The sequence below is a fragment of the Eubalaena glacialis genome, chromosome 17 (genome assembly GCF_028564815.1).
Source record: "Eubalaena glacialis isolate mEubGla1 chromosome 17, mEubGla1.1.hap2.+ XY, whole genome shotgun sequence".
Lineage (NCBI taxonomy): Eukaryota > Metazoa > Chordata > Mammalia > Artiodactyla > Balaenidae > Eubalaena > Eubalaena glacialis.
In genome coordinates this window covers 47,935,189-47,943,772 of record NC_083732.1, presented here as the reverse complement: position 1 = coordinate 47,943,772, position 8,584 = coordinate 47,935,189, and the positions used below count along the sequence as shown (strand labels likewise).

The following is an 8,584-nucleotide window of genomic DNA, read 5'->3' as shown; positions in this document are numbered from 1 at the left end:
TATATGTATAGCTGATTCACTTTGTTATAAAGCACAAACTAACACACCATTGTAAAGCAATTATACTCCAATAAAGATGTTAAAAAAAAAAAGATGAACACATAGGTCAATGGAACAAAATAGAGAGTCCAGCTATAGACCCATACATATATGGACAACTGGTTTTTACGAAGTGTTGGTAGATAAACAACACTCTCTTCAACAAACAGCCCTGGCACAATTGGATATCCAAGTGCAAAGAAATAAACTTTGACCCATACTTTGCTCCATGTACAAAAATTAACTTTAAAAATTCATAGGCTTAAGTGTAAAACATGAGACTATACAACTTCTAGGAGATAACATAGGGAAAATATTTATGACCTTGGTTTATGTAAGATTTCTTACATAGAACCAAAAATAAAAATAAAACCATGAATCATAAAAGAAGAAATAAACTAATAAATTGGTTTTCATCAAAATTAAAAACATCTACTCTGTGTTTTTTTAAATTTTTTTATTGACCTATAGTTGATTTACAATGTTGTGTAGCTTCAGGTGTACAGCTAAGGAGATTATATATATATATATATATATATATATATATATATATATATATACACACACACACACACACATACATATATATATTCTTTTTCAGATTCTTTTCCATTACAGGTTACTACAAGATATTGAATATAGTTCCCTGTTCTATACAGTAGGTCCTTGTTTTTTACCTATTTTATACATAGCAGTGTGTATATGTTACTCCCAAACTCCTAATTTATCCCACCCCACCCCACCCTTTTCCCCTTTGGTAACCATAAGATTGTTTTCTATGTCTGTGAGTCTATTTCAGTTTTGTAAATAAGTTCATTTGTATCATTTTTTGGGGATTCCACAAATAATTGATATCATATGATATTTGTCTTTGCCTGACTTACTTCACTTAGTATGATAATCTCTAGGTCCATCCATGTTGCTGCAAATGGCATTATTTCATTCTTTTTTATGACTGCATAATATTCCATTATGTATGAGTGTGTGTGTGTGTGTGTATATATATACACACACATCTTCTTTATCCATTCATCTGTCAATGGACAATTAGGTTGCTTCCATGTCTTGGCTATTGTAAAGAGCGCTGCTATGAACATTGGGGTGCATGTACCTTTTCTAAATAGAGTTTTCATCTTTTCTGGATATATACCCAGGAGTGGGATTGCTGGATCATATGGTAGCTCTATTTTTAGTTTTTAAAGCAACATCCATACTGTTCTCCACAGTGGCTGCACCAACTTAACATTACCACCAACAAAAACATCTTCTCTTTGAAAGACAAAGTTAAGAAAATGAAAAAAAATGACATAAACTAGGAGAAAATATTTGCAAAACACATATCTGATAAAGGACTAATAATAAGAATATATAGGAATTCTTAATAAGAAAATTCAATAGTAAGAAAACAACCCCATTTCTTTAAAAAAGGAGTAACATTATCAAGATGGCAACACAGATTATTCCCAACTTCAGTCCCCCTCATAAGAAGACCAACTAGCAAATGTCCATAGACAAGACACCATTGTAAAAATCCCAGACCACGGAAGTGAGGCTGAAGCACCCCCTTGGACCACAGAGACTGAGAAGTGTAGGAGGAGCAGCTACACTCTGACTGCATTGCCCCTCACCCAGGCCAGAATAGCACTGCACTGAGAGGACCCCCTGAGGCCTATGGTTTCTCCAGTGGGAAAAGGAGAGCCCAAGATGGACATTCAGCTCCCCATGTGTTGTGGGTCCTTTCCCAGGAGGCCCATTTTGGTGTCACTTCACAGGAATCACAGGGGAAATCTGCAGGGTTTGACCACTGGAGATCAGACTGTGATGAAGTAGAGGGCAGGGCTTACAGCAACGAGGGTTCAGATCTTGGTAGATCAAGTTCCTTCTCACAGCAGTGCCCAATTAGAGATCCCAGCCAACTGCTCATCTACAGAGCCAAGCCAGTGGCCCCATTTGGCCAGGAAAATTGGTGTGCAGTTCTGTCTGATTCAGGATCCAAAACAATGAGCCTATCTGGGCTTGGAGCCTATGCTGCCACAGCACCCAGGCAAGGAAACTAATTCATAGCCCCACACATCACTAGGTGCAGACTTCACCCTGACTGACCAGGAAACCTTGGGGGAGAACTTGGGAAGCAATGTAGCCCAGGAGCACTTGAGCAGAGAGCCCAGCCAGTGGTTCTGCCTGTCTGCAGAGCTCAGCTGGTGGCCCTGTCTGGCCAGGGAGCTCAGTGAACAGTTCTGTATGATTTGGGTTCCTGGCCAGCAAGCCATGCTGGGCTTGGAGCATGTTCTGTTGCCCCGCCCAGGCAGAGAATTAGGTTCATGGCCCTACCTACTTTTAAATATAGCCCTCAGTCTCACCCAATGAGGAAGCCTTACCAGGTACCCAGGAGGCTGCACCCTATAACCAGCTGCAGAGTCACCCAAGCAGAGAGCCCAGCCAGAAGCTCTTCCCATCTGCAGAGCTTAGCTGTTGGCCCTATCTGACCAGTGAACAGTTCTACCTGATTCTGTTCCCCAGCCAGTGAGCCATGCCAGCCATGGAATCTGTTACTTGGCTCCACTCGAGCTGGGAAACAAATCTGAAGCTCTGCCTAGGGCTAAATATATCCTCCAGTCCCACCTGGCCACAAATCCTAACCAGAGCACCTGGAAGCTGTATAGCCCTCTATAGCCTCACCAACATTGTCAATTGAGCAGAGAGCCCAGCCAATGGCCCTACCCATTGGTGGAGCTGAGCCAGTGGTCCCATCTTGCCAGGAAGTTTGGTGGGCAGCCCTGTCAGATTCAGGTCCCCAGCCATTGAGCAGTAATATCCGTGGAATATATTCTACAGCCCTGCTTGCACAGGAAAGCAAGTTCATAGCCCTGCCCAACTGCCAAGTATAGCATCCAGTCCTACCTGACTAGGAAGCCCAACCAGAGAATCCGTGCAACCGCGGAGTCCATCATATAGCCTAGCTAAGACAGAGAACTAAGAAAGTAGTCCTATACAGCTATTCCCAGCCAGCAGCACTTCCCTGGACTTTAGTGTGTGGGCAGTGACCTCACCAAATAGAGACACCCCCCCCCACAATAGCAAGCCCCATCTACCCAAAGACACTGCCAGCTGACCAGTCCAGAACCCCAAGCAGAACTGACTAGTGAAGGATTGTCTCTGCCAAAGTGAACCTGTAAGGTCTGGAGGAGGGGTGCACTTACCCAAATGCCCAGATACCAATGCAAGGAATCAAGGATGATAAAGAATCAGGTAAAAATGACACCACCAAAAGAAACTAATAAAGCACCAATAACAGACCCTAAAGAAATGAAGATCTATAAACTGTCTGATAAAGAATTCAAAAAATCCTCTTAAGAAGTTTAGTGAACTACAAGAGTTGAAAAATACAATGACTGACTTGAAGACTTGCATAGAGAGCTTCAACAATAGATTGACCAAGCAGAAGAAACAATCAGAAAACTAGAAGAGAGATCATTTGAAATTATCCAGTCAGAGGAGAAAAAGGAATGAAAAAGAGTGATGCAAGCCTATGAAACTTGTGGAACACTATCAGGAAAACAATATACATATTTTGGGAATCCCAGAAGGACAAGAGTAAGAGAAAGGGACCAAAAAAGATATTTAAATCAATAATGGCTGAAAACTTTGCAAACCTGGGGAGAGTAATAGACATCCAGATTCATGAGGTCCAGAGAACCCCAAATAGGTTGAACTTGAAAATGGCTACAGGAAGACACATTAAATTGTCAAAGGTCAAAGACAAAGAGAGAAATATGAAAGTATAAGAGAAAAGTGACATGTCACATACAAGAGAAATTCCACATACCAATCCCCACCCCCCCAGCCCCAATAAGACTGTGTGGATTTCTCAACAGAAAATTTTCAGGTCAGGAGAGAATGAAAGGATATATTCAAAATATTGAAATAAAAAACTGTCAACAAAGAATACAATACCTGGCAAAGCTATCCTTCAGAAATTAAGGAGAGATAAAGACTTTTCCAAACAGACAAAAGCTGAGGGAATTTATCACCACTAGACCTGCCTCACAAGAAATGCTAAAAGGAGTTCTTCAGGCAGACATAAAAGGATACTAATTAACATAAAAATATATGAATGCAGGTGTAAAACTCACTGGTAATAGTAAATATATACTCAAAGTCAGATTCTCTAATACTGTGAAGGTGGTGCATAATTCACTTGCAACTCTAGTTGAAGAGTTAGAAAAACAAATGTAAAAATAACCATAACTGCAATAATTTTGCATTGGATATGCAAAATAAAAATGTGTAAACTGTAACTACACTAACCTAAAATGTGAGTAGGGTGGGGAAAGAAAAGTGTAAAGTTTAGAAATGCTATTAAAGTTAAGTTGTTATCAGCTTAAAATAGGATGTTATATATTTTATGTGAGCCTCATAGTACCACAAAGGAAAAACCTATAGTAGTTACACAAAAGATTATGATAAAGGTGTCAAAGCATACTGCTACAAGGTATCATCAAATCACAAAAGAAGAGAGCAAATAGGAAGCAAGGAACAAAGGATCTACAAAACATTCAGAAAACAATTAACAAAATGACAATAGTAAATCCTTACCTATCAATTGTTACTTTAAATGTAAATGGACTAAATTATGCCATCAAAAGACATAGAATGGATGAATAAATTTTTTTAAAAAACCAACAATATGTTTCCTACTAAAGATACACTTTAGCTTTAAGACACACACAGTGAGAGTGAAGGGATTGAAATGATATTTCAAGCAAATGGTAACCAAAAGAAAGCGGGGGTAGCTATATTCACATTAGACAAAATAGACTTTAAGCTAAAAATGGTGAAAAGAGACAAAGAAGATCATTATATAATGAAAAAGGGGCCAATTTATTAAGAATATATGACAATTTTAAATATTTAAGCACTCAACATTGGAGCACCTAAATATATAAAGCAAATATTAAACAGACCTAAAAGAAGACATAAACAGCAATACAGTAATAGTTGGGGACCTTAATACCCCACTCTCAACAATGGATATATTATCCTGATGGAGAATCAATAAGGAAACAGTAGATTTGAGCAATGCTATAGACCAAATGGACCTATCCAGAACATTCCATCTTACAAACAGGAGAATACACATTCTTCTCAAGCATATGTGGAATATTTTCTAGAATAGATCATGATAGGCCACAATCAAATCTTAGCAAATTTAAGAATACTGAAATCATACCAAGTATCTTTTCTCACCACAGTAATATGAAACTAGAAATCAATAACAGGAGGAAAACTGGAAAAATCACAAAATATGGAAATTAACACACTCTTGAAAAGCCAATAGCTCAAGGAATAAATTAAAAGGAAAAATTTTAAAGCATCTTGAGACTTAAAAAAATGGAAACACAATATACCAAAACTTACTGGATGAAGCAAAAGCAGAAATAAGAACATTTATAGTGATAAACACATACATTAAGAAAAAAGAGAGTTCTCAAATAAACAAGCTAACTTTACACCTCAAGGTACTAGAAATAGAAGAACCAACTAAGCCCAAAGTTAGCAGAAGGAAGGAAATAATAAAGATTAGAGCAGAAATAAAAAGATAGAGAATGTGAAAACAATAGAAAAGAAAAACAAAACCAAGAGTTGGCTCTTTGGAAAGATAAAAAAATAAACAAACCTTTAGCTAGACTAAGCAAGAAAAAAAGAGAGAGGACCAAAATAAATAAAATAATAAATGAAAGATAAATAAAATTATAACTGATACCACAGAAATACAAAGGATCATGAGAGACTACTATGAAAAACTATATGCCAACAAATTGGACAACCTAGAAGAAATGGCTAAATTCCTGGAAACGTACAATATGCCAAGACTGAATAATGAAGGAATAGAAAATTCAAACAGACCAATAATGACTAAGGAGAGTGAAACAGCAATCAAAAACCTCACAAAAGAAAAAGCCCAGGACAAGATGGTTTCACTGGTGAATTCTACCAAACATTTACAGAAGAATTAATGTCAATTCTTCTCAGACTCTGCCAAAAAATTGAAGGGGAGGCAACATTCCCACAGTCATTCTATGAAGCCACCATCACCCTGATACCAAAACCAGACAAGAATACTACAAGAAAAGAAAATGACAGCCAATATCCCTGATGAATATAGATGCAAAAATTCTCAACAAAATACCAGTTAACCAAATTCAATAGCACATTAAAAAGATCATATACCATGATTAAGAGGGATTGATCCTTGAGATGCAGGAATGGTTCAAGATACACAAATCAATAAATGTAATACATCACATTAATCAAATGAAAGATAAAAATCATAAAGTCATCTCAATAGTTGCAGAAAAAGCATTTGACAAAATTCAACATCTACTCATGATAAAAAAAAAAAATCTCTCAACAAATTGATATAGAAGAAACATGCCTCGACATAATAAAGGCCATATATGACATGTCCACAACTAACATAGAGTTGGTGAAGGTTGAAACCTTTTCCTCTAAGATTGGGAAGAAGACAAGGTTACCCACTCTCACCACTCCTATTCAACAAGTACTGGAAGTCCTAGCCAGAAAAATCAGGCAAAAAATAACATAAAATAAATACAATAAAAAGCATCAGAATTGGAAATAAGCAAAATTATCTCTATTTTCAGATGACATGATTTTACATGTAGAAAATCCTAAAGATGTTACAAAAAGAAAACTGTTAAAACTAATAAATGAATTTAGTAAAGTTGCAAGATGAAAAATCAACAGAAAAATCAGCTGTGTTTCCATACATTAACAAAGAATTATCTAAAAAAGAAATTTTTAAAAATCCCAATAGCATCAAAAACAATAAAATACTTAGGAATAAATTTAACTAAGGAGGTGAAAGATCTCTACATTAATAACTATAAGATGTTAATGAAAGAAATTGAAGACACAAATAAAGGTATCCTATATTCATGTATTGAAACAATTGATATTGTTAAAATGTTCATACAACCTGAAGCCACCTATAGATTCAATGCAAGCCCTAACAAGACTCCAATATCATTTTTCACAGAAATAAAGAAAACAGAGGCAAGGAGTGGGGAGTGGGAGAATTGAGCGAAGGCGATCAAAAGGTACAAACTTCCAGTTATAAGGTTATGTACACTGTGATGACTATCGCTAACTACTGTATTGTACATTTGAAAGTTGCTAAGCGAGTAGATCTTGAAAGTTCTCATCATAGGAAAAAAAATTTTGTAACTGTGTGAGATAATGAATGTTAATTAAACTTATTGTGGTGATCATTTTGCAATACGTACGTATATCAAATCATTATGTTGTATACCTTAAACTTATATAATGCTATATATCAATTATTTATTTATGTTGTGCACCTTAAACTTCTCAATAAAGCTGGAAAAAAATTTTAAACCCAAAAAATATTTTTAATAAATAAATAAAAAGAACGTAACAGGATGTTGACTTAAAGAAAATGCACAACATGAGAGCTGCGAGTTAAGTTTCATCGGGGGCAAAATGAGGACTGCAGCCTGGGAGACAGCGTTTCAGATAACTCTGAGAAACTGCTCTGAGGAGGCGAGGGGAGGAGCCAGGATATATAGGAGTTTTGCAGCAAAGAGCAAGGTAGTCGGAAGTCAGAAGATTATTGTTAGTTCTTGGAGGAAGACGTGGTCGCCGCTGCAGCGGAGCCTCGGGCCACCCGCTCCTGCCCCTGACTCACCGCTGTTCGCCCTCGCTGAGGAACAAGTCGGTCAGGAAGCCGCGCCACAGCCATGGCTTTTAGAGATACCGGAAAGACGCCCGTGGAGCCCGAGGTGGCGATTCACCGGATTAGAATCACCCTCGTCAGCCGCAACGTGAAGTCTTTGGAGAAGGTATGTGCTGACCTCATCAGAGGCGCAAAGGAAAAGAATCTCAAGGTGAAAGGACGGGTTCGGATGCCTACCAAGACGCTGAGAATAACTACAAGGAAAACTCCTTGCGGTGAAGGTTCTAAGACTTGGGATCGTTTCCAGATGAGGATCCACAAGCGACTTATTGACCTGCACAGTCCTCTGAGATTGTCAAGCAGATCACTTCTATCAGTACTGAGCCAGGAGTCGAGGTTGAAGTCACCATTGCAGATGCTTAAATCAACATTTTTAATAAACTGATAATCAGTTGTCAAAAAAAAAAAAAAAGATATTGTTAAATAAAGAAAACCAGATATCTCAAGTTAAGGAATTTAGTGCTTTTCTATGTATGGGAAGATGCAAGGGTCTGGGCTCACTGAAATCATTCCTTTGATATGCACCTTAGCTATCTGGGGCCTGTATTTTCACACCCTGAGTTGCTGCAGGGCTCGCCGCAGGGAGCGGCTGCAGTCTGATGGCTGCTAGGTGGCAGGTATTCTTTTCAGCCCTGAGTTTCCTCAGCACTCACCAGCTCACGTCGGAGGGCTGCAATCATTGGTGACTATGACATCCTTTGTTTATTGATATGGCAGGAAATATTCCATTTATAAATATTCCATTCCATTTATAAATATTCCATTTAT

General features: G+C 37.8%; 1 pseudogene; it reads left to right on the top strand.

Moving 5' to 3' along the window:
* Positions 1–7,820: 7,820 nt before the first annotated feature.
* Positions 7,821–8,179, top strand: LOC133077166 (small ribosomal subunit protein uS10-like; annotated as a pseudogene).
* The last annotated feature ends 405 nt before the right edge of the window (positions 8,180–8,584 follow it).